Below are 25576 nucleotides of genomic sequence, written 5' to 3'. Positions count from 1 at the left end.
GCGCACACCCCCGCCCCGCCCCTGGCCCCCGCGCTCAGCCCCGCTCTCCGCTCGCGGCCGGAGGGAGCCAGCGAGCCGGCCGCACCTGGCCGGAGAGGGCGGGCGGCGGGCGGCGGGCGGGATCCGCGGGACCCGGGAAGCCAGACCCAGAGCCGGATGCACCGCGAGGAGGATGGAGTCTCTTGACAGCCTCCGGGGGCTGCTGTGACCTTTGACCATCTGATTCCAGATTTTTTTCCTGCTCTTCTTTTTATTTCCTCCCCTCGCCATCCATCCATCGTGCAGTCAATGACTGACTCTCGCTCCGTTCCGAGAGAGGAGACCATGATTGAGTGAAGCCACCCTGTCTGCAACCAGGTAAGCGGCGCGTGGACTTGCTCGAAGGCGAGGCGCTGGCATCCATGTGGGCAGGACGCTCCGTGCCCCGGGTCCCCTCTCCCCCTCCCCAGGCGCCGCTGCCGCTGCGGGCACCTCCGCGCGAGGAGCAGAAACGAGATGCCCAAGTCAGGGGAAGGGAGAAGCCGTTACATAACTAACAGAAGGGAAATCGGCTTCACACGGTTTTCATGAGCAACTGGAAACTCCCGGCAGGGGCGGGTGGAGAGGAGAGGTCCGCATTCACAGCCTCGCACAGCCGGGGCCAAGACCCAGGCGCGATTAACTGGCAGGCGCGCCGGCATGTATCCTTGGGGAAAGCCCATTGTCTTTGTGGAAAGCTGAGAGAGAGAGAGAGAGAGAGAGAGAGAGAGAGAGAGAGAGAGAGAAGAGAGAGAATGAGGAGGAGGAAAAGGAAAAGGAAAAGTGAGGGGTTGGGGAGAAACGGCCAGAGAATGGAAGCAATAACTCCCAACTGTTCCCCATCAGCATAACCAGAGGTGTGATATGATGGCTACAAGCTCTCTCTAAAAGTCAATGCATTATTGGGGGGAGAGGGGGTGCGCCTGCAGATCAAATGAGATGTCATGGCATTAGGGAGTTGGGTGAGTCCGCTGCCTTGCTCTCTCCTGGGTATGTTTTTATTTGCACGGAGACTTGAGGTTGGGTTCGTTTGGACAGACATGGCATTAGGATTCCCAAACCCCAAGAAGCCTGGGGGCGAGCCACAGGTGCATCTCTGTGTCAGGCTCAACATGGAGAGACTCGGGGCGGAGGCGTATTTTAATAGGAACAGCCACACAGAAACGGGGTGAGGTTCATGGAGAACCAGAATACCAGAATTTTCCAAAGAATCCCACCTCCACTCCTATAAAAGGAAGGGGTGGGGAGAACCTCGTGTTGGGGAGCTGGAGATTTATTGTATGTTTAGAGTGTCTCCTGCCTGTTTTTATCCAAAGTCAGGCGGTCCGAGGGAGCCCCCACAAAACAGGGTGCAATGCCAGCCACATCCCTGCCAGCACCCTTACCTGCCTGCCTTTCCCCTGCTGAAACCCGGAGCACCGGGTGCCCAGGAGCTGCTGAGAGGAGAGGGGGGCTTGCTACAGTCCAGGCTGAGCTAACTAAGCTTCGCCCATTTTGCCTGGAGAGAGAGCTCGAGTCTCCATGGCGACTCAGGTGGGAGGGGAGAAGGCAGCTCCAGTTACCAAAAAAAAAAAAAAAAGATTGGACAAAACTTTCCCAGCTCCAGGCAAAGAAGTAAATCAGCCGCGTGCCCTGCGGAGGGTCCTAGGGCACCGGCTCTTCCTAGCTTCCTTGCCGGCGACCCTCGAGGGGGCACCTGGAACCCAGCCGGTGCCCAGCGAACCTCCCAACGTGGCCCGGAGGCTGAGATGGTCAGGGCCCCGGTTCCGGTTTCAGCACCAAGGCCAGAGCACAGTGCCCGGTCCCACCTCTGCGGACTGCAGCCCCAGCCAGGGAAGTGTTAGCTCCTTAGGTGGAGAGCAGTCACTTTCTCCAAAGGACTGACTCCCTTGCCCGGGCAGAATCAGAAGAGCTGATCCTCTACGGGATTGCGTGGGACGGAGAGGCTGCAAATCATCCATTTCACGCATGGCGGTGCATCCGAGTAGCTATTCAAAACCAAGAACCCTGATACCGCCAGAGCTCCGAGATGAGCTGAGAATGAGAAAGATCCGGTCCTTAAGGGAGAAAAGGGACACAGGCACACACACACACACACACACACACACACACACACACACACACACGCACGCACACACCAAAGATCAGTCCCTGAGGACAGTTTCCTCGGTTCAACCTTTGGCTTCAAAAGCATCCATTCATCCTTCACTCCCTGGCTCTCCTAACTCGAGGGGATGGGGGTGCACAGGGGTGCAGATAGTAGAAAGGCGCTTGTGGGAACATCCTGGTCTGTGAGACACCAGCCAAGTCCTGTCTAGGGGTCCTGAGACCCCCTCAGGAGAGTGGAGACATAGTTCACTCTTAGTCGGGACCTGGCGGACTCCTGGGCAGTGCTGGTGAGCCCCAGGAAACGGAAGGTGTGTTAGTGAGATGCGACCAGGTGACTGTCTTCAAGCCAGTGTGTGAGCAGCGTGGCTAAGTGTATGAGGTTGTGGGCCAAGGAAACAGAGGGCAGGACTCCCTTTCCTTAATAGAAACAAGGAAGAAACTGCAAGAGGGGGCAGGTTATTATCACCCGGGGTCCATTTCCACCTCCTCCAGGGAGCACAGGTAAGTCCCTCTCGCATGCTGCCCTCACCTTGGGCAAGGCTGGTCTCTGCCCTGCTCTCCGCGTCTTTGGTAGTAGTTCCTGGTCCTCCCACCCCCCAAAGTGATGCTGATGAGGAAATTGGTAGGGAAGGTGACAGCCGCGTTTCGAGTAGGAAGTTGTTGCAAGTGGCATTGAGGTGTCACGGGCACGGTTTGAAGTGCAGAGCCCAGGCAAGGTCTGGCAGCTGGTTGGAGGTGCTAATGAAGCCTCCAGAATATGCTGGCTGCTTTTCTCTTTTGAGGATGCCCTTATGCGGCGTGGTCTTGAGCTGGTTCTGGCTGGTTGCTTTTGAAGGTAAACAAGACAGATCCTGGTTTTCCTTGCTGGTCGTGCTGCTGCTTTCCGACGACGATGTACGCAGAGCACCGGGGACCTGGTTAAAGCAGCGTGTTTATACCTTCTAGCCCTTTGCAGGGGAGGGAGGGTCTATTTTTTCATGGTGGCTAGTGAAGGCAGAAGCAAGCTAGCAATCTACTGCAAACCTGGGCGAAGGATGAGCTGTCACACTGCCTCTTCCATTTAGTGTCTGATGGGTACAGGCAAGTTTATCTCTGGTTTAATGTATGAAAAGTGCTGCTCAAGAGAAGCGCTGCAGAGTGTTATGACTTAGAGCAGCTGGGCCCTGGCGTTGTTCCATCTGATACTGTCAGCAGCAGGGAAGTAGAGATCACTTAGGCAGATAAAGCCATGCGAGGATATGGGTTATTAAATAAACAAAGCAATGGTGAGTTCTAAAGTTCCGTTTCTCTGATGAATTAAAAAATAAAGACAAGAATGTAAATGATCTAGGATACGACATTGCTCGATCAATAATCCTTCGTTCTGGTAGAGCACAGGCCCATGTGTTCAGTGCTAATTTACCAAACTACGACTTGCTTTCTTCCTCAGCGGTTAATTGCTGAGCAAAGTGTCGGTATGTCCTTATGACAGTCAATACATACTCCAAAATCATTGTCTGCCCATTCCAGTCAGATCTGTTACGGAGAGCAACTTAAAATGTATCCCTGTGCGCTCAGAGCCATTTTGTCATTTTTTTATTTTTTTTTTTAGAAATGTAATACTGTGCCCTGGTATTTCATAAACACCAGTACATAACATATCCTCTTGTATGGCCCAGGTCTTTATTTACTGCATCAGCTGTTTCTGTGAATATACACAAATGCTTGAATTTGCTCTCATGTTCCTCTCTGTCTTCTCACAAACTATCTCTGCTTTTCAGGATAAAAAGAAAGTAAGACATGAGAATAGCTGTTTAATAATCAATAAGAAAAAAATCATTGGAGATTAAAAATAAGTAAATGTAGCCTTACGGTAGCTTAACCCCATTCACTGGTTTTCACAAGTAGAAAGTATTACTTTCCTCAAGAGTAGAATGTCGATCATGTGAAGCTTCATGAAAACAAGATAAACCTTCTCAACCAACATGAGCAGGTGGGCAAGATGAAGTGCTTCTCCTTTTCATTAATTTTTCCTTCATCAAATGATCTGTACGTTACATGTAGATTAATAAAGGAAATGTACCAGCAAGAGGCAGGCTAAGGGGAGGGCCGAAATTAGGGGAAAGCAGCTATTTATTTTTACCCATTTTAAATTGAGGATATTTTTCAAAGCAGGTCTTTTTTCTTTTAATTCATTGTATCAGAACTTGAAGGTTAGTGACATTGAGATGTTTAAATTGAACAAATTTGGATTTCTAGCTTGTTAAGGTGGCACTTATTATTTCTTTCCTTTATTTTCAATAATGTTATTTAGGTCCCAAAGAGAATTGGTTCGTCTGGAGTTTTACAAAATTATTAAATTTTATTCATTAATATCAATAAAAGGAGAATTGGTAGTTAAGTTCAAAAATCACTGAGACACTTTTGTTGCATTACGGCTTTATTTTTAGTTGTAGTTCAAGTATTTAGGGGGATAGAAAAATAAAATGAAGCCATTTGGGATAAAAATATGTTTTAAATGTATTTTAAATAATTAGTTCTAGAAAGAATTAGGGTCATGTGGAAAGAAGTTGTCATCATAATTGCAGTCCATGCTCTACTGGTATTCTGCCCCTCGTCTGAGAAAACACTATACACTCCACATATCGGTATCATTTGACTACCTCTAATTAATAACACAAAGTTATTTTCCTCAAACAAAGAAGGACCATGTCATCCTAAAAAGAATGTTCACATCCCCTAACCTGTAGCCTTGATCAGTCTCACATTTCACATTTCCTCTCCATGGCTGTGCTTAGGACCGGGGACCTACAGTACATCTATATCGTACTGTAGTTCTCTTAGTGATTAGATTGTGACTAGTATTCACCGGCCATACTCCCAGTCAAAGGGATGTGGTTTCTGCTATGAAAACTTTACAAAACGAGCCAGTGAGTGAATCTACGGATAAAAAGACCCACGCCCTCGCCAACAGTTGTTTTGTGGGACTAAATCAGAGCATGTTCTGTGCAACATGAGAGACAGATCTATAAACTCAGTTTGAATCCTGGCGCTATAGCAGTTTCCTCTGTTAATTTACAAGCGTCCACTTTTTTCCTACCCAGAATGAGAATTGATTTTTTAAACGATGTTTTATATGTTTCTCATATCATCTAACAGGAATTTGTACAAGTGGAACATGAGCTGGGGAGATGTGGCCTGGTGATAAGAGCCCAGGCTCTGGTGTCTATACAAATGCATTAGCATCGAGCTCTAGGTGTATCCATCAGCATTTACTAGGTTAAGGGTGGTGACAGCCATTCCGACATCACAGTGGCTTACAAAACAAAGGGTTATTTCTCCTTCACGCCACATGCCTTTGCTGGTCAGCGTTGGCTCTGCCCCCTTGTGCCCTGTCTGATCAGGGACATTGCATTGCAGCGTCAGAGGGAAAGGAGAATGCCAAATTAAGCAATGGCTCTTGCAAGTCCTGCTCAGACATGGCACAAGTTATCCACTCCCATTCCGTTGACCAAAGACAAGACACACGTCACACCAATGCCAATCGTCAGTGAAATGGAGTTGTACATTTCTCCCACAGTGAGGTGCTGCATGTCATATAGCAACAGGTAGAGACATGTAAGCTTCTTGCAGAGAGAGAAGCGAATAACTGGGGGCAATTATATAATCCACTACACTAATTGTGTGACTTTGATCATCTTTAAGCTCTTGGTTTCCTTGTCTATAAGATAAAAAATAATAGTCTTAACGTCTACCCCAGAAATGTTATGAGGATGCATGTGATCATGTAAGATTCCTAGTACAATGTCCAGCACAAAGCAGGCACTTTATAGATTGTAGATACTATTTTCCACTTGTTACAATGTGTCATTAGGTTTAGTCCTCGATGAGGCTATGTGAACTGTATTAATTAGATAGCTGCCGCAACTGAAAGATCCCTATATCTCATCAGGTAATCGAATGGAAGATTATTTCTCCTTCCTGCAAACCTAACTGGATGATGCCATCAGGGACCCAGGCTTACTGTCTCTAGCACTTGGCTTCCACAGTCTCCTCAGTGTTGACATCCAGATGTGGAAAGAGGGGGAGTAGATGATTATGTAGCAGCTGTTTGATGATCCAGGCCTGAAAGTAATTGTATCACTTCTGCCCGTGTTCTGTGGTCATACCTAACTGCAAGGGTAGCTGGAAATTGTAGTTTAGCTCTGTGTCCAGGAGGAAAGGTAACTGTAGGGTGAATACACGTGAGTCTTTGGCATATATACCCAATGTTAGACATGCCCATTTGACTTCTTTAATATAAATGTCTGGCATCAAAGAAATACAGCTAATGTGGGTCAGGAATAGAGTGGGGCAGAGCAGACGATTTGTGCCAACGCTGAAAAGATCGCTGGTGGAAGTAGTATATTGTTGAGCCCTAGAATCATACTTCAGTGGTGCATTTTTTAAAAATAATTCATTGGGATCTTTTGACTTTTGGAGTGGGTGGATTTGATTCTTACAAAAGAGATGCAATTGCCTATTGTTTGACTTCTGGTAGCTGAACCACTAACTACAAAGAAGAGGTGACTTCACACCCCATGCTCAGGATCCCATGTCTGATCTTGACAGCTACTCCCACACCGAGTCTAAGAATGCTGAAGAATTAGGTGCTGTCTCCCACTATCCAGTCCTTGCTGTTGGCTAGCAATTTGCATTTTTGTTTTGCTTCACGTAAACATTTACAGGTTAGACACATGCTCTAAGTTTACGCTGAATTAATCTAACGTTAGTCTGTGCCTCCTGAAAGTTGACCGTGTCTTTTGCAAGTAGTCTTTGAGAACCCCTGCCTCTCTCAAGACAAGCAGGTACCCTTGGAAACTTAAATCTATACCTTTTCGTTAGAAGAGAGAGTCCAACTTTAATGATAAACTTACCATCTAGGAAAGAGAAATGTCAGAAGGAAATATGAGAAAGCTGTGAGAGAAAGAGCCAGAAGAAGTATGGTGGTGGTTCATAATGCTGCCAGCTCCTTTATGTCATTTCTACTCCTCAAACCTGGGTGCCAAATCCACCCAGAAGTTTTAAATTTCTATTTCAATGTAATAGTCTCATCTATTATTTTTTAAATAAAAGACTCAATCAGTGCAATAAGAACGGTGCACTCTTGAGAAAAGCCACATTACAAAAATGAAATAGAGGGCTTGTCGTGGCAAACCTTCGTGCAGTCAAGTGAAGAAGAATCATAGTTATACAATTGTTCACTTTTACTTAACATATCTCTTGATGCTCTGCATATTTCCAGAATTTGACCTTTAATAGCTACACCCTATATTGTTATGGCTCCTTGGACCAGTCAGTCAACAAATCTTTAAGTGGATTTACTATGTAAAGAAGACAGAAGGGATGCCCTTAAACCGGTTTGGCTCAGTGGATAGAGCGTCGGCCAGCGGACTGAAGGGTCCCAGGTTCAATTCCAGTCAAGGGCATGTACCTTGGTTGCGGGCACATCCCCAGTAGGGGGTGTGCAAGAGGCAGCTGATCAATGTTTCTTTCTCATCCATGCTCCTAATTCTCTATCCCTCTCCCTTCCTCTCTGTAAAAAATCAATGAAATATATTTTTTTTAAAAAAAAGAAGAAGGAGAAGAAGACAGAAGGGGAAACAGAGAAAATGTCCAGATACCAGCCCTCAGAGGCACTAGACGTTAAGGAAATAAGAGTATCAATAAAATAATAATGTAGAAAAAAAGAAACATGGCATTAAAGAAGACAGGGCTGGACTCTAAGGGAGAGGGACGTTAATAAGGGCGGGTGTCGGTAGGAAGCACCTGCAGATATGGTGGAAGGTTAAGGAGTCTCAAAGAAGAGTAGGGTTTCAGTGGGAAAGGTGGCAGGGGGGCTTTCCAAAGGACAGATGCGCCTGCATCCACGGAGTATTGGCAAAGAGGGTGGATCAGCAGAGGGACAGAGAAAACCGAGAGCCAGGCATTGGCATGAAACTTGAGGTCGTGGATCTTCGGGAAGTAGCTGCTTCGAGGGGAACAGGAGGAAAGATACACAGAGATTCTGACTTGGCAGCCATGGGACCCTGAGATCCTGAGACAGCTGGATGCTGGCAGGAGGCAAGAAGAACAAAGCGCGCCCAGAGCAGTGAGCTGGCAGCAGAAAACGGTCCCACGTGAGTGCCTCCGGTGGTGCCGAAATCGAAGATCACTCCTGAGCGGAGAGACCAGCCGATGATGGACTCAGCCCAAGGAAGCTCTACCATCGCACCCATGAGCAAGAGGGATCGCACGTGGCCGCCGTCCAGGTGGGGAGTTGAGGTCATTCCAGTGAATAAATAACGCGGAGGGAAGAAGGCTGAGTGAGCCCTGCCGCAAAGAGTGAGAGCCGAGGTGAGAGCAGCGGCTTGTCATGCTCACTGCAAACCACTAACTGCAGCATTTAAGTGCAAGTCCTTGGGGATTTATCCTTCCTGGGCACTGTAGGGACAGGTATGCCCAGGCTTACGAATGGGATATTTGTTCATTCTTTTTTTTTCAAATATATTTTTATTGATTTCAGACAGGAAGAGGGGGGAGAGAGAGAGAGAGAGAGAGAGAGAGAGAGAGAGAGAGAGAGAGAGATCAATGATGAGAAAGAATCATTGATTGGCTGCCTCCTGCACGCCCCACACTGGGGATCGAGCCCATAACCCGGGCATGTGCCCTGACAGGGAATTGAACCCAGGACCCTTCAGTCCTCAGGCTGACACTCTATCCACTGAACCAAACTGGCTAGGGCAGATATTTGTTAATTCTGAAGATAACAAGAAAGACCATGTAATTTTGAGATATGAAGCAGAGAGGAGACAGGACTGTTATCTCGTTTGCAAAATCGATGTTGCTTGATATTCATCTCACAGTCATTCAGAGTTATGCATATCAAACAGCAGCATTCTCTCTGCCCATCACTTAAGGCAGTGGTTCTCAACCTTCTGGCCCTTTAAATACAGGTCCTCATGTTGTAACCTGACCATAAAATTATTTTCGTTGCTACTTCATCACCGTCATGTTGCTACTGTTATGAATCGTCATGTAAATATCTGATATGCAGGATGGTCTTAGGCGACCCCTGTGAAAGGGTCGTTCGACCGCCAAAGGGGTCGCGACCCACAGGTTGAGAACCGCTGACTTAAGGGTTCATGGGGGTCCCTGGGGTTTTGCCTGGCTCGGAACAGCATGAATGAGGCCACAAGAAACCTGGAGCCCCAGGTGACTCCTCTCAGAGTTCCCACTGAGCTGCCACCAATGAAAAAACATAAAATTACACACACCCCCCCCCCCGACCCCCTTGTCCAGAAATAAACAGCAATGGGCATTCAGCACAACGTGAGGGGTAGGTCAGTTCTAGAGCTACCAAATGAATGAAGATCTTTTTTACAAGACCTCAACATCACAAAGATAATGGGCAAAAACACCTTGCCCTGGACTTTGTTTTTCAGGGAAATTGTTGGGCGTGCATCATTGAGATAAGAATTTTGATTCTCTCTTCCTGTTGTGCGCGTAAGTGGAGTTTATTTTAACCAGCATTGCTGAATCCTTTGTGAGTCATGGCTGTGGTGGGGAGAACAGCGAGGTGATGCTGGGCTCGGGGTCGTAATGGCTATTATGATGTGGGGTTATTGGGTCAGGAAGTATACCTTGCCTGAAAATTCCTTGTTATACATAATCACCAAAGCAATCCCAACCTCATCCATAGTAGCCCACCTATAAAGTGTGTAAAACCTGGATTTTAGGGCAACTGATGAAGAAAACACTGTGGTCATAGTGACACACAGAACTAGAGATAGGGTAATGTAACTAAAATCCACCAAGTATTTTCAAATAAACCCTCAATTTTTGTCACTGAGTTAACAAGATTTTCTTTAAATAAGCAATTGTTAAACTATAACTAGATCTTTTATGGTTACCCCCCAACACACACGCCAACCGATCCAAAGTAGACTGTCCTTTTATTGCAAAAGTAGCATCAGGAGGCTGTTAGCACTGAGGAGGGACCCTGGGTGTCCTTGTGAGAAATCAGAATCCTCATTCGACTGCCCAAGATCTTACAATATGCAAGTGTTTTTCTGGTTATTCCTTTATCCACATAAGGAATTTGGACCCAAGTTCCTTCTTTTCTTGCTAAATTTCCAGATGAGCTGGAATGAAGCAATACTGGCCCAAGGAGAGCCACAGACAGAGCACTAAGCAACAAGCCTGCATACCCATCATGGCTTCTTTCCAGGCCAGTTCCAGACATAGGGAAGCTGGTTGGGTCATCTGTGCATCATATTCTAACCACAAAACAGATCAAACCACTCTGAGCCCTTATAGCACCCCCAAGGTTTCATAAACAACCATTACCGTAAGAAAAAACAAGAGCGTTCCCGTTGAGTTGAATAAGAAAGGAACAACCTTGGGTAGGGCCCTGGAGCCCTTAGCACAAGCAAAGGATCTCAGAGAGTGGGAAGAGGATGGACAGAATTCTAACAAGCAGAGAGAAGGTAGTCCGGAGATACTTGCAAGAGGGCCTCTCTGAAGCCAGAGCTTCTCACATTGGGCTGCGTTTCAAGGGAAGGGAGGGTAACTTTTTGCTGCATCTCAGAGAAATCAAGAGGATAAGCTAGGTGATTCCTTGAGTTAAAAGCTCAGCCCACTAAATATGAGATGTCCATTGGGGTATATTTGAAAACGTCACCAAAATCAAAGGTCGTGTTCTTACGCTTGACCTTTCTCCCACTCACTATGGCCACTGTTCCATAGGCCTCATGGTGCAGCCACCCCACGGGCTTGTGCATGCCTGCATGCTTTACTTCTGTGCCAGGCTCGAACCCCTTGCCAACACAGGGTGGACTTAGACATCGCTGCTCACCTTCTGTGTTTCTCCCCAGGGGTTCCATGAAAGAACCCTTCAACGTATGGTGTTTGAATAATATTTCTATAATGTCTAATGTGTGCTGACCCCCATAAAACTATTAGAAACTATTTACATGATAAAAGCTTTGCTTGGAAAATGAATACAGGCTATATATCCCATGCAGTCAAATGATAACCATCTCTAAAAGTTCAGAGAGGACCCACTGAACAAGAAATAAAACACATAAATTCTGTGAATCAGAGGGAGATGTAAGAGGAAAAGAGGTTTTTTTCCCTTACAGACATATCCCAGTGAAAACATCTATTTAAGTGTCACTCAAGCACAGTATCTGAACGGAGGAGGAGAAGGAATCAGTGTGTTTCCGGTGGGACTAGGAGGTAGTGCGTGCTTCCCTGAGCCGTGTCAAAGCGGAGCTCGGTCATTCCCGGGTCATTGGTTCCTGACAGGCCTGCGCTGCTGTTTTCCTCTGGGTTGCTCTAAAAATCTCCTAAAGCCAAGCCTGTGCCACCAGCTGTAACCACAGTTCCTTTCATGAACCCTGAGAGATTGGAGTTCACGTTGAGTCATGTGATCCTGTGGAGTGGGCGTTGACAGACGCTGAGCCCTGGTAAAGGAGCTCTTTAACTTCTGTCTATACCAGGTTTTCCAGCCATCAAATAGGGATCATTCCAGAAAACAAGTTCAGTGAATCAGTAAGCTATTTTCTCTAGCCTCTGCTTCTAAGAGGACATGGGAAATTATAATCAGCAATTGAATGATCTTACACTGTTTTAAAATGCCAAGTATACATGTTACTTCCAGAGGCAGATGCTACTTAGAGCTTGACTTGTAGGCCTTGATGAAAGAAACAAGCCCAGCTGGTGTGGCTCAGTGGTGGCTCATCAACCTATGAACCAGGAGGTCACGGTTCAATTCCCAGTCAGAGCACATGCCCAGGTTGCAGGCTCCATCCCCAGTGTGGGGTGTGCAGGAGGCAGCCAATCAATGAGTATCTCTCATCATTGATGTTTCTATCTCTCTCCCCCTCTCCCTTCCTCTCTGAAATCAATAAGTAATTTTTTTTTAAAAAAAGCAAGAAACGAGTTGAAGAGTAGAATAATGATTCAGGTACATCAAGGACATCCACACCACCAAAGACTGGCCTGTGTCTGGCACAGCACACTCAGCACACAGGGAAGTGAGCTCGTGGTTTAGAAAGACCTTTAACAACTGCACTGGAAATCCTAGGTTGTGATTTTGTTTACTCCCGAGTTGAAGAGATAATCCAAATAACTCAGGTAAGCCAGAACACCCCATTCCTGAAGCAGTTTCAATCATCCAAGTTTTATAGCAAAGTCAATCCTGAATCCTGTGGGTACAAATGGCCTTTATCACATGCATGGGCTGGTGAGTATGGCTGGGAAAGACCTCCGCATGTACGTACACCTGTCTGACCACAGTGTATGTCCGTAGTCTCCCTACAAGGTCCATCCCCGGACCCTCCCCCCACGGAATGTAAGTCAGTGTACGTGGGGGCAGCCTGCCTCCTGGAAACCCATCTTCTCTTTCTCTGAGGTCACGCTTCCCTTTAAAGTAAGTTGCCAATCTTCACTCTCCCATCGTCTTCACATTTCAACAGAGCCAGGAATGTTCATCGCTAATTCAGAAAAGTTAGTAAATTTTGACGTTAATGAAGCCTGCACTCAGGCAGCTTGACCGAAGACAATAAAATCCAGTCAGTTTGCTTTACCTGGGCATGTCCCATTTATTTGTTACACAAGTAAGCTGTATGCAAGGTAGAAAAAAATTCAAATGAGCTAAAAGAATTCAGGAAGGAAGGGGGGGTGGGGTGGGGAGGAAACAGTACAGACAGTAAATATCTGTAAATATGTTTTCACTAAAGCCAGATCCTCTGGCTTACACTATTCTGTTGCCTGTTGGTTTTTAACCGGCTAATAGGTCATCAACTTCTTTCCAGATCAGTCATGTGATGGTTGTAGGTTTCTTTGGCTCCACTTCCTTCTTCTGTGGCCTCGCTCCCCACACTCCAGCCCCTTGCCAGTGGCCTGGGCAGTTCCAGGGCCATGAGGGAGACTTGCTTCCTCAAGGCCTCTTCACTCCCTGTTTCTTTTGCCTAAAAAGATCTCCCCCCCCCACCCCCCCCTCAGATTTCCCTTCCTTCCTTCAAACCCTTAGATTTGCCACCCTGTCAGGGAGGGTCCCATCTGTGACCGCACCTACCCTCCACCCTCTCCGCCATGCCTGCCTTCCCTGAGTTGATGTCCCCGTGGTGTTTGCTACCAGCTAACGTGCTGCCTAAATTAGATGTTGATTTTCATTCTATCCTGTCACCTGCAATAGAGAAGGTCAGCTCCTCCGGGGTATAGTATTTGCCTGTTTTGTTCACTGGTTGTATTTGTCAGCGTTCTTTGGAGAAACAGAACCAAAAGGAGATTTATATCTATATCGGTATAGATATAGGCATAGATCTCCCTTTTGTTCTAGGTATCAATGAATGAAATATAGACATAGGTAGATACAGATGAAGAGATTTATTAGAAGGAATGGCCCTTGCAGTTATGGAGGCTGAGAAGCCCCAGGATCTGCCGTTTGCAAGCTGGAGACCTAGGGAGACAGCGGTGCCGCTCAGCTCAGGTCTGTGGGTCTGGGAGCCAGGGGATCCGATGATGTCAGTGTCAGTGTGAGGACAGGAGAAAGCAGAAGGAGATGCCCCAGCTCAAGCAGTGAGATGGGGATGGGGGCAGGGAGGGGGGCGTAAATACCTCCATTTTTCTCCTGCTGTTCTACTAAGGCCCTCTGTGGATTGGATGAAGCCCACCCATATTGGGGAGGGTGCATCTGCTTTACTGAGTCTACTAATTCAAATGCCGATTTCATCCTAAACGTCCTCACAGACACACCCAGAAATATTCAGTCTGGGTATAGGAAGGGGGCGTCAAACTGACATAAAATTAACCATTGCCCTGCTGTATCCCTAGAATCACAAACATTGCCCAGCACATGGGAGACACTCAATATGATGAGTAACTATAGGCTATTATTGTGATGGCTGCATTGCAAGCAGTTCTAAAACATGTTTGCTGTGCATCTGTAACATTTTGGACTCTTGGTTGTTTTCCTTCTTTGTTGTTGTCAACACTGCTATTATCAGCATCCTACACACACCATGCACACCGCATTGGAATGTGTCTTTAGTGTGAAGTATTATAAAGGTAATGGCTGGGTAAAAGCTCTTGTTCCATTTCACCAAATTGCCCTCCAGAGAGGCTACACCTATTTCCCTTCCACCAGAGCCCAACAAAAGGACACTCCCTGATCCATTGGTCCACTGACCGCATTAGCAACCTAACTGGATGCAAAGATGTTTAAAGAAACCGAACCAGGCCATAGCCAGTTTGGCTTATGGACTGAAGGGTCCCAGGTCCTATTCTGGTCAAGGGCACATACCTTGGTTGCAGGCTCGATCCTGGGCCCTGGCTGGTACATGTAGAAGGCAACCAATTCATGTTTCTCTCTCTCTCTCTCTCTCTCTCTCTCTCTCTCTCTCTCTCTCTCTCTCTATGATTAACCAAAAAAAGAGAAAGAAATTGAACTGGTCCTTCTCAGCTATGAGAATCTGTGTCCACTTGAACCACTCAGCCACACAGACCAGACCAATTATAAAGAAGAAATTAATATCAGACATTGGGCAAAAACTTTCCTATGGTGGAACTTATATGAGTTTTCAGAAATAGAGACTCAGTCATTAAGCCAACTGATTCTCACAAACCCCATGAAGAAGGGCACAGGGTAGGTACGTAATATGGGGTATTGTCCCATTCAGTAGATTGTGAACCAAAGACAAAGTTCATATAGGTCGGTCGTGACTTGTACTCAGTCACAAGTCCTAACATTTGGCCTTGAACTCTTCCCACCTCTGCTCTTTCAACATTCTCCCAATCTGTGAGTGGCCAAGATGTCTTCTGGAGAAGAGGTTTGAAGAGTCAATAAAGCTGTGGTAGTATATTAACTTCTTAAAATACTATCATGACTTTTAGACTTGAGGGCTAGGGAGCTGGAGAAAGAGAGGAGGAGGAGGAGGAGGAGGAGAGAGAGAGAGAGAGAGAGAGTAATCCAGTCCAGCTAGGGGCAGTTCCCTAACAATAGCTTTGTAGTCTACTTGGCCATAGTTCAGGGCCAAAACAGTTTTTCCCTCTGAGTTCACAAACTATTATTAGTTCCACATGCGCAAGAATATCATGAAATATCATGCCCTGATTTGTACTGAGATGGCACACAAAAGGTAAAAGTCTCTTCCTCCCACCACCCGCGGTCACCCCTCCCCAGGCGCATCTCAGCAAAACATCTCTCCCTTATTAGCTGCTTTCCCCTTAAAACATAAGACAAGTACACTCATTTGAGGGTTGAAGGTTTTTACTTCTGAACAAAAGGAAAAAAATCCTGTTTTTTATGTGTGAGATTTTTACCTGTCTTATTTAAAACATTGAAAAGTACTTTCTTGTCAAAGCAGGATACTTAAAAGTTTTATCTGCAAACATCAATGGAGAAATAGTAACAAGATGGCAGCCATGATTAGCATCTGTAAACTTAGCATAAACTAACAGGAAAATAAATCTCTTTCTCTGACCATGACTTTCATTTTAAAAGGTCAGTTGCATAGATATTATAATGAGTCAGTTCTCCCAATACCTGTGACACCCAGTGCTTGAGTGTCACCCATGTTTGACGACGGAAGGACTGAAGCTTAGGAGGAAATAGCATCCACCCCCAGCAATGCATGAAGTTCATGGATTCCAATCTGTAACTCTCTCCACCAACTCTAGCCTTTCTAGAGCAGAAAACAAAAACAGCAGCACTTATTGGCATTTATTTTTAATTTAAACGAAATGAAATCCACTGGAACAACCTTTGAGAGGCACTTTGCAGTGGCCCATCTGGAGTGGAATTTTCCATGGCCAGCACAGACTCGGGAGCCAAGCAGATGACCACTCCAATGAAAGACAACAGACTCCCTGGGTGCCAGGCTAGACTCAGCACTGAAGGGGCTCAGGCAAACACTGTCCCAGGGCAACCTTGGCCCACCGGGCTGACAGCTGTCACAGGTCTGTGGTAGGCCACACACACACACAGACATACACTCTCACACACACATACACTCTCACACACACACACTCTCATACACACTCTCTCATACACACACATTCACACACTCATACACACATACACTCACACACGCACGCACACACACACACACACACACACACACACACACTGCTGCTTCCTCAGAGCCTCCCAGGGGATTCGAAAGGGCAGCCAGCTTGGACAGCCCACAACAGCGAGTGCCCGCAGCCCAGTGTTCAAGCTTTGCTTTAATGATAACATGCAGACTCTTCCCTTAGACTTTCTCAGGAAGTGCATTCTATCTCACCTCCCTGGTCTTCACTCACTCTGCAAATGGGGATTGGGTCCTACTGGGTCCCAGTTGCTGTGGGAGCCCAGGAGCCAATAAGCAAGGCTTGTCTTCCTGGTGGGTGGAGCAGAACGCAGCAGCTGTGCACTGAAGCTGTCCCCGAGATGGCCATTCCAATGGGCACAGTGCAGCTGTCCCCGAGATGGCCATTCCAATGGGCACAGTGCAGCTGTCCCTGAGATGGCCATTCCAATGGGCACAGTGCAGCTGTCCCCGAGATGGGCGTTCCCAATGGGCACAGTGCAGCTGTCCCCGAGATGGCCACTCCCGATGGGCACAGTGCAGCTGTCCCCGAGATGGCCATTCCAATGGGCACAGTGCAGCTGTCCCCGAGATGGCCACTCCCAATGGGCACAGTGCAGCTGTCCCCGAGATGGCCACTCCCAATGGGCACAGTGCAGCTGTCCCCGAGATGGCCATTCCAATGGGCACAGTGCAGCTGTCTCCGAGATGGGCGTTCCCAATGGGCACAGTGCAGCTGTCCCCGAGATGGGCGTTCCCAATGGGCACAGTGCAGCTGTCCCTGAGATGGCCACTCCCGATGGGCACAGTGCAGCTGTCCCTGAGATGGCCACTCCCGATGGGCACAGTGCAGCTGTCTCCGAGATGGCCATTTCCAATGGGCACAGTGCAGCTGTCCCTGAGATGGGCGTTCCCAATGGGCACAGTGCAGCTGTCCCCGAGATGGCCACTCCCAATGGACACAGTGCAGCTGTCCCCGAGATGGCCACTCCCAATGGGCACAGTGCAGCTGTCCCTGAGATGGGAGTTCCCAATGGGCACAGTGCAGCTGTCCCCGAGATGGCCATTCCAATGGGCACAGTGCAGCTGTCCCCAAGATGGCCACTCCCAATGGGCACAGTGCAGCTGTCCCCGAGATGGGCGTTCCCAATGGGCACAGTGCAGCTGTCCCCGAGATGGCCATTCCAATGGGCACAGTGCAGCTGTCTCCGAGATGGGCGTTCCCAATGGGCACAGTGCAGCTGTCCCCGAGATGGGCGTTCCCAATGGGCACAGTGCAGCTGTCCCTGAGATGGCCACTCCCGATGGGCACAGTGCAGCTGTCCCTGAGATGGGCGTTCCCAATAGGCACAGTGCAGCTGTCCCCGAGATGGCCATTTCCAATGGGCACAGTGCAGCTGTCCCCGAGATGGCCATTTCCAATGGGCACAGTGCAGCTGTCCCCGAGATGGGCGTTCCCAATGGGCACAGTGCAGCTGTCCCCGAGATGGGCGTTCCCAATGGGCACAGTGCAGCTGTCCCCGAGATGGCCACTCCCAATGGGCACAGTGCAGCTGTCCCCGAGATGGCCATTTCCAATGGTGACAGTGCAGCTGTCCCCGAGATGGCCACTCCCAATGGGCACAGTGCAGCTGTCCCCGAGATGGGCGTTCCCAATAGGCACAGTGCAGCTGTCCCCGAGATGGCCATCTCCAATGGGCACAGTGCAGCTGTCCCTGAGATGGGCGTTCCCAATGGGCACAGTGCAGCTGTCCCCAAGATGGGCGTTCCCAATGGGCACAGTGCAGCTGTCCCCGAGATGGCCACTCCCAATGGGCACAGTGCAGCTGTCCCCGAGATGGGCGTTCCCAATGGGCACAGTGCAGCTGTCTCCGAGATGGCCACTCCCGATGGGCACAGTGCAGCTGTCCCTGAGATGGCCACTCCCAATGGGCACAGTGCAGCTGTCCCCGAGATGGCCATTTCCAATGGGCACAGTGCAGCTGTCTCCGAGATGGCCATTCCAATGGGCACAGTGCAGCTGTCTCCGAGATGGCCATCTCCAATGGGCACAGTGCAGCTGTCCCTAAGATGGGCATTCCCAATGGGCACTGCACAGATCTTGGGTGGAGCCAAGGGTTACAAGCAGAGGTGCACCCCGGGAACACAGGCATCCAAGGTGGCCGTGGGGAAGGAGGAGGCCGGTGGCTGAGGGGGCAGAGGGCAGTGTGACAGTGAGGTCCTCGGGCCTGGTGCTCTAGGACCAACACCTGCGGTTTCACCTCAGCGGGGAGCCAGTGCACGACTGCAGACACGGCAGTGGAATGGGCAACTCCGCTCCTAGAAAAGCAAGCATGTTGATTCACGGGCAAAGTCAGTCGCGGTACTTACTCTGTCCGTGAGATAGGCGGGTGTGAGGAGCAGTGAAGTTATTTTTAGAACCACCATTTCCTGGCACCCCAGGCCCAGCCCAGCCCTGGTCCTCCCCTGCTGAGGCCACACCAGGAGCTGTTTCTCTGGGACCGGCCTCTGAGGGCTTCTCACTGGGCCTGAGTGTGTGAGTGAACCGTGCACACAGTGGTTTGAGGGGGAGCACACCAGGTGAGGGGTGACAGGACATTCCTCCCGCCATGGGCGGCGCTGGTCGGCTTCTCCCTCGCCATCCCCACCGCCTCACCTGGTGGCCTGGCCCTCACCCAGTTAGTGTCCCAGGGGTCCTTTTCACCCTCCGTGCTGGGAAGCACCGTGGACAGGGCTGAGCCCAGAGGCAGGCTGGGGGCCCACCCCACCCAGACGTCTATCTGCAAGGTGGCAGCAGTGTGGGCCTCTTTTTGAGCTGTCTTCCACAGATTTGCGGAGCCGGAGCAGCCTCCCAGTGTGCAGAGAACCTGGTTCCAGGGCTTAGATGTTCTGTTAAATCCCTCAGCAAGATGAGGCCCCCGTGCTGGTTCCTGCGGCAACCTCTGGCTTCTGCACCAGCCCATGCCTTCCTGGCTCCGACCCAGCCCAGCCGCTGGCCTCCCTGGGCAAGAGCCAGCAGCGGTGCCCGCCTCCCGAGATGAATTCCCAGTGGCCCCGGCAGCAGGCACAGTTCCTTCTTTTCCATTTTGAAGTTCAAGTGCATTCTCCGAGGCAAACCCCAAGCTCCAGGCACTGTCTCGGCTCGCATCTGTTTTTGGAAGGGAGGTGGCTGCCGCGTGGTGTCCCCGCAGCCTCCGTGGCCCAGTTCATTCTCTCCGAAGGCCGTCAGCTCACCTGGTCCCCTGAGAGATGCTAGCTCCGGCCAGGGAGGCATCCTGAATGTCTGGTCCGACAGGCCTTGAATGAGCATGCTCACCTCCGAGCCCACCTGCTGCCTGCAGGTCTCGGGAGTGTTGGGGGCCCCACCAGCCATGCTGTGGCCTCCAGGTTCATGCTGAGGCCCAGAGAGGTCACCTCTGCACCTTACAGCCCCCAAGAAAAGGCCTGTCCATCCCCAGACGCCCCAGTACCACCCAGCTGCGGCACAACCGAACCCCAGGAACAAGTGCCTGAGAAGCCCCAGGCCCCACACAACCTCATAATGACAAATGGAAACGAGTTATGAGATGGCTGGCCATGGCAAAGGGCTTCGGAAACATCTGCCATTTATGGGCTGAGAGACGCTTCGCAGACTTCTGGGAGAAATAGTCCTGTTTCTAGTGTGATGTCACCCGGGGAAGACCTTGGCGACCCCAGGTGCTATAGTGAGGCTTCGCCCGCCTCTCCACCCTTCAGGATGGGGACTGGACCAGATGCCACTGTCAGGCTGGGGGCAGGGTGGTCTCTGATGCCCTTGTCTCCAGCTCACAGCCCCTCTGTCCCTGACCAGCCTCCCACCACCACCACCACCACCACTGGCCCCCACAGAAGCGCTCGGCAGGTGATGTGCCCCCCCCCAATCCTGGGCGACTCCAGGCCCCTCCCACTTTGCAGAAGCTGAACTGGGTGGGTCTTGATCAGTAGACTTTTGAGGACAAAGCCATTTGCCTCATAAACCCGTAAGAGAAGTCTTTCCCTCGCTCATCCCTATCGGGACCATTATGGGATTTTAGGAGAATGCTGACCTGGCATTACATGTAGGCTGGGTGTATTTCTCTTCCTCGCTTGGCCTATGGATTCTCAGTTAGAAATCAGGAAGCGTGACACTGTGTGCACAGTTTTTTAAAAAAAAAAGTGATCATCGTGAGGTGCCTTTGGAAAACATGAACTTGGAATCACCACTCCCATGTTAACAAACAAACAAAATTGGAGAAAATGTGGATGTATGGGTGCTTTTTTCCCTAAGTACCTCATATTTAGGGGACCCAAGAGTGGCCCCCAGAGTTGCGAGCCAAGTGTTCCGGCTGTATGTGAATATTGAGTGTGGGAGTTGAGGGGTACAAGTGCTGATCTTGTGTTCCAGTTAGTGTTTCTCAAAGTGTGTGCTCAGGAACCCTCGGGGGCTCTGATGAAAATGCAGACTCCGATTCAGTACAACTGGGGTGGGGCCTGGATTCTGAGTTTCCTTGGTGATGCGGGGCTTTAAGACCATAAGTCACGGCCACTTGTTTGCCGAATGCCTGTTCCCTGAGTGAGTTTAGAGACATCAAGGGAGGAGAAATAAGCCCCTAGATCTGAACTTCCCAGGCATCCCCTCTGTTTGTGTTTTGAATGGTTAGGCAGGAACGATACGGCTTTCTGAAATTAAAAAGTGATTACGTCACAATTTGACAGATGGCGTTAGGATGTCGGAGGGCAGGATGCTGGGGGAATCGGAGAAGGGGAAGCCACGAGGCCAGCGCTGAGCCGGGCTTGTTTGTGTCTGTTTCTATTTTTGACACTGCTCTGGGTTATGACTATAGCGTCTCCTGCCAAAGTGAATTACAGGAATTTGGAAGAGGTTATATATTGAAGTATTTTGGAATTAAATTCCACCTTTTACAATCTTTTTAAAATAAACATCTTCGAGCGGAAGGGCCAGGGGTTTCTCGGCTGCTGTCCTAGGAACAGAGTTCAGAGTTCTGTTGGACAGAAATGTCAGAAAGCAGCAATTCCAAATGAGGGAGGGCGGTCGGTCGAGAAAGGTCCCCCTCCCCCCCTCACCTGCCGTCACTGCCAGGCAGCACAGTTGGCCGTTTAAATGGGGTGTTCAGGGGTCGGTTCTGACAACAGGCATCAACCTTCTTCTACAAATAGGAGGGCAGCATTAAAAGGGATACTCAGACACTTAATGCAAAGCCGCAGAAGGAACAGGATGGGGCTGATATCCTCAGGATTGCTCACTTTCCCGATTAGTAGTTCTTCATAATAAAATTCTTACACACTCCTTAATAAAATCATTATAACCGCGTTGCCTTGCCAGCAGTAGACAAGCAGGAGGTTGCCTCAGCCATCCTAAGCCTCACACCCATTCTGCACCCCTTTTCCCAACTTGTCTCCCCAACTTTCCCCAGCCTTTAGTTTCTACCATTGTCTCCACCCAGTTCCCTCACTTATACTAAAGAGTGACTGACCTGGTGTATGTCTAAATGAGCAACATGCCTTCTAAACACGTTTGCCCAAATAAGTTCTAAATTTCCCAACCCATCCATATCTACCATCTATTTTTAAAAAGCCACATTTTCAACATGAATACAGAAGAAATGTGGTGGAATACTAATGTCCATTAACTCTGGAAGTGGGAGCCCGAGTATGTGAGTATTCTGTGGCCCCCCGGAATGTTTGCTATACTTTGTAAGAACTATTAAGAGATGAAGTGAGTAGCTTTATTATCGGCCAGATTGATGACAAGGCTGTCCCTTCCGAGGAGGTGGCACCACCTGAGTCTCCCTCTCACCATTACCTGCACTTAATTGGGAAGCTCCATGTGACCTGCAGCGGTTCTGCACCCTGCCTGCCCATTAGCATCTCCCGGGGAGACTCTATAATACACCCCTGTCTGCTTCTCACCAACAAACTAATTAAATCAGAATCACAGCGAGGAGCAGCCTCTGCATTGGTGTGTTTTAAAAGCTCCCCACATGGGTTCAGTGGGCAGCCAGGGCTGAGAGCCACTGGTTTAGAGAACAATCATCAGGAAGCTTTAAAAAGGAGCCTGCAAGTTCTTAGCATTTAAGCTCCCAACATGAACATATTTTATTTCATTGCCAAAGATTATTTGAAAGTCATTTGATGTATATCCCCATCCCTACCATCCTATATCCCCCTCTCCACCCCACATTTACCACCCTCGACCCACACCCCCCCATTTCTTGCACCACTATCACCAACACCATCATCATCACCATCACTGTCATTACCACCACCACTGCCACCATCACCATGAGCTCCACTACCACCATGACCATTACCATCATCATTACCACCACCACTACCATCACTATCATTACCTTCACCATCACCACAACCACCACCACCACCACCACCATCATCACCATCACCATCACCACTATATCACTGCCATCACCTCTATCACCACCACCGCCACCACACCTCTATCACCACCACCATCACCACTATCACCACCACCACCATCATCACCACCACCACCATCACCACCACCACTATCATCACCATCACCATCACCACTATATCACTGCCATCACCTCTATCACCACCACCGCCACCACACCTCTATCACCACCACCATCACCACTATCACCACCACCACCATCACCACCACCACCATCATCACTATCATCACCACCACCACCATCACCACCACCACTATCATCACCATCACCATCACCACTATATCACTGCCATCACCTCTATCACCACCACCGCCACCACACCTCTATCACCACCACCATCACCACCACCACCATCATCACTATCATCACCACCACCACCACCACCACCACCTCCACCACCACCACCACCATCTCCACCACCACTACCACCATCACTACCTTCACCATCACCACTACCACCACCATCACCACTACCACCATCATCACCACCACCACCACCACCTCCATCACCACTACCACCATCACCACCTCCACTATCACCACCTCCACTATCACCAAAACCATTATCAGCACCACCAACAACAACAATAACAAGAATTAAAAGGGGTAAAATACAGAACTAAGGTGCTTATCTTGAATTATCAACTTTTGTATTGGGCCGTTCAAACCTTTAAAATTTATATAGGAAAGGGTCATCCTGGGGGACTTGGAGCTGGAGTTAAAACAGGTGCAACCTGGGCACCTAAGGGTAATACGAGGCTGAACTGGTATAAGAAACCCTGGAATTAGTCCCTTTTATCCAAACAGCCTACAAGTTGTCAATCTATCAATCTCCCCTTACACAAAATTAAAATATGTATTAAAGTTTATTATTTTGAAGTTTTAGGGACACATTTCTAAGCAATGCTTAATAATCCTTGGTTTTCCGGCTAGTATGAATCCTTGATAGGTGTGAGGCCAACTTTTGATCAATGTATAAAAGGTATTTTTGCTATAACTAAAATGATATATTGTGCAGGGTGGGCAGAGAGAGAGAAAGAGAGTGGGGGGGGGGGGCTAACTTGCCAACTTGCTCTTGTAACCAGGTGTTCACCTTTAATCCATGCAGCATGCACTGCTGAGAGCCCCCGCCATGAACAACTCTGTGAGAACACACAGGAGCAACTCCCCGGCCCGGGCCTTTGTTCCTCTTGTTCCCTCTACAACCACCTTTCTGGGGTGGCTGAGCATTATTTACTTAGACTCAGGAGGTCAGGGCATGCCCTCAGAATTCCTTGTGTTTCATTTCAGGGAGAACTTTCTAGAATCTAACAGACTTTCCATGCACATTATTTTACAGGAAACATTTGTATAGAGTTGCCCCCACATGCCATCTTGCTATATTTGATTCTGAAAGCTTTTGGGGGAAATGCAGTAGGTTGCAGCTTCCTGTGGGCTGGCTGTTTGCTGTCTTGCTTGGATGGGGGCAGGTGGGTAGAGCGACAATCACTTCCCTCCTGGATCGCACTGACTGAGGTCCTTCCCAGGCCTGTGGGACGTGCAGGGGAACCTTTTGACACACGTTCTGTTCTCCACTCCCCATTCTACTTCTTTGTGTGTGATTTACATTTCCATGGCTCTTTCTACCCCAGGAGTCAGAAGTCCCGGGGTGTATTTCAGGGTGTGTGGGAGGTCTGAGTCCACTCGCAGGAGGAGAGGGTACAGTTCAGACTCACACTGCCGGCCAGGTGAGGGGCCTGGAGCTGTGTGGCCCAGAGCTGCGGGGGGCCTGGAGGCAGCGGCCTCTGTGTCAGATGCTGTCAGCTAGGTGCTCTCTGGGAGAAATGGGCCCCTCCTGGGAGCCAATGCGCACCCCTACCGGCCTCACCTCACGTCCTGGCCTGAGAAATGTGAACAGACTACAAAACACTTAGAGGAACGTGGTGAGCCCCACAGCCTGATTTCCCTGAACCCGCATCCAGACCAGGAAGCAAGGCGAGTATGTACTGGCCGGCTAGGGCCAGCTCACCGTTAGGCGTGACCCCCAAAAGATATGCGGAGTCCGTCCTAACCCGAGTACCTGGATGCGGCCTCCTTTGGACACAGAGTTTTTGCAGATATCATCAAGTCAAGATGTGGTCATTGCATGGCCCTAATCCAATACGCCAGGTGTCCTTACAAGACAAGGGAGGAGACAGGTGACGAGGAGGGAAGAGGCCCTGTGCAGGCGGAGGCAGAGGCTGGCGCGATGTGTCTAAAATCCAGGGAACACCCAGAATTGCCGGCAGCGCCAGGGGCGAAGAGGGAGGCACGAAGCAGATCCCCCTCAGGCCCTCAGCTGGTTCTGCCAGCACCTTGGTTTGGGGCTTCTGGCCCCCAGAACTGTCGGAGAATAGATTTCTGTGGTTTTATGTCACTGGTTTGTGGTCCTTTGTGACAGCGCCCCCTAGGAAATGGATGCCCTGCCCAGGAACCTCCTCTCGGGGTCAGCCAGCAGGCCCTGAGCAGCATGGGGTGCAGCTGGCATCTCCACAGCCCCTCCCTCTGGCCCCTGCTTCTGCACTAACCCCTTCTCCCAGGACCCTGCACGGACATTCTAGCGAGCTGGGCGCACCCCGAGTCTTGTTTCTCATTGTGAAAGGAAAGGCTCTCTGCCTGTGGAACTAATTTGTAAGGAACTGCAAATAGGAATCTCATCATCACAAACTCACAGCTCAGAGGCGAAACTTCCCCAGCCTGCACCCCACACAGGCCCCACTTTCTGGGAAGCAGCTGAAAAGCGCCAATGTGCGGGCAGCCCAGGGACCGTGGCTCCCATGTGTGCTGGGCTGCTGCCCGCGCAGCCCTCCCTGCTCCCCCGCAGACGCACCTGGGCTTGGGCAAGGCTGGCGCAGTGATGACCTGCTGCCCTGTCCCCACCTCGGGCTCCTCCTCCCGCCTAACCTC

At 49.5% G+C, this 25576-nt stretch overlaps 1 protein-coding gene across 2 annotated transcripts in view; it reads left to right on the top strand.

Moving 5' to 3' along the window:
* The first annotated feature begins 233 nt into the window (after positions 1–233).
* KCNJ6 (potassium inwardly rectifying channel subfamily J member 6) overlaps positions 234–25576 on the top strand; it is a 165988-nt gene continuing 140645 nt past the window's right edge. Inside the window, exon 1 of one of the 2 annotated variants that reach the window (XM_081086450.1) lies at positions 234–357. The gene's annotated coding sequence lies outside the window, so the exon portion shown is untranslated. Of the gene's footprint in view, positions 358–774; positions 876–25576 lie in introns of those variants that run through there. The other variant, XM_081086451.1, reaches the window with a different exon arrangement.

Source organism: Myotis nattereri (assembly GCF_964212035.1).
Source record: "Myotis nattereri genome assembly, chromosome: 3".
Lineage (NCBI taxonomy): Eukaryota > Metazoa > Chordata > Mammalia > Chiroptera > Vespertilionidae > Myotis > Myotis nattereri.
This window is presented reverse-complemented; position numbering and strand designations above follow the sequence as displayed.